This window comes from Benincasa hispida, chromosome 11 (assembly GCF_009727055.1).
Source record: "Benincasa hispida cultivar B227 chromosome 11, ASM972705v1, whole genome shotgun sequence".
Lineage (NCBI taxonomy): Eukaryota > Viridiplantae > Streptophyta > Magnoliopsida > Cucurbitales > Cucurbitaceae > Benincasa > Benincasa hispida.
The window spans coordinates 54,869,776-54,871,202 of NC_052359.1; the positions used below are offsets into that span (position 1 = coordinate 54,869,776).

General features: G+C 42.1%; 1 non-coding gene across 1 annotated transcript; it reads right to left on the reverse strand.

Moving 5' to 3' along the window:
- Positions 1-676: 676 nt before the first annotated feature.
- On the reverse strand, positions 677-783 carry LOC120092332. Its single transcript, XR_005486037.1, has one exon. It is a non-coding gene; the product is annotated as a small nucleolar RNA R71 (small nucleolar RNA).
- Positions 784-1,427: the final 644 nt, after the last annotated feature.

The following is a 1,427-nucleotide window of genomic DNA, read 5'->3' on the forward strand; positions in this document are numbered from 1 at the left end:
GGAAAACTTGAGTGCACAACGCATAGCATCCATATTTCCACAACATAATTTCGAGCATCAAGTGTTTGGCGTCGTTGCTGGGGACTTTGGCAAGATAATTTGTTAACGGTAATTTTTGTGATTTCTTTGCAGAACTCTCAATCTCTGGCGAGCTACGACCCGAGATTGAGAGAACTTTCGAAAGAGGCTAAGAGAACGCCAACAAAAACCACAATCCGACAAAGAAGAGATGGCGGAGCAGCCTAGAAATGGAGCACCAAACGATAATAATGTCATGGCAAATCCAATTCTGTTGGCAAAAAATTGCAATAGACCCATAAGGGACTATGCATCGCCAAACCTCTATGATTTCTCTCTGGGAATCATGAGGCCTTCCCTTAATGGAAGTAGATTCTAGATGAAACCGGTGATGCTGCAGATGATCCAGACTGCAAGTCAATTCGGAGGAAGTCGTGGCAAGGATCTGCATGCCCACTTCCGAAGTTTTATTGAAATCTACAATATTTTTGTGTTCCCGAACATCTCTGCTGAAGAAGTTCAAGTAATGTTGTTCCCATTTTATCTATGTGATCAGACTAGGAAATGCGCATATTTGCTCGAACCAAGAGAGATCACTTCTTGGAAGCAGGTGGTGGAGAAATTCATGAAGAAGTATTTTCCACCTATCAAGAATGCAAGACGAAGGAAGCTTATTACTAATTTTAAACAAGACATGGACGAATCGCTCAGTGATGCTTGGGTGAGGTTTAAAAGGATGGTCTAGTATTGTCCGCATAATGGGTTTCCAGACTGCCTTCAAATGGAAATTTTCTGTCATGGTTTGAATCCCGCTTCACAAACCGCTGCCAATACGACAGTCGCTGGTGGTCTACTTGACAAAACTTATGATGAGGTGAAGAATATCCTAGACTGCATCTCCAAGAACCTTGAAGACTGGAGAGAGAGTGACCAGAGATTGAGACTTAAAGATTCTGATGCAAACAACGGTGCTATTGTTTCATTACAAAACCAAATGACCACAATGATGAATTTTATCCAAGGAATGGCGATCAGCAGCCCAACACCACAAGGTTGGAAAATCAACGCATAAGTCAAAACATTGCAAGGTGTGCGACTTGCAGTGATGGGCATGCGATGGAAGATTGCCCGTAAAATCCACAGTCTGTATATTTTGTAAAGAATAATCCCTTTTCAAACACTTACAACCCCGGGTGGAGAGACCACCCCAATTTTGCCTAGAAGAATCAACAACAAAATTTTCAATCTGTGGCGCAAAAAAAAGGGCAACCAGGATTCTTCTAATGCAACAACGGTCAACCGAGCAATCAAGCAAGCAGCTCACAACAACCATTGCAATCCTCTTCTTTGGAGAGCCTATTGAAGCAATATATAGAGAAAAATGAGACAGTGCTTTAAAGTCAGGCTAC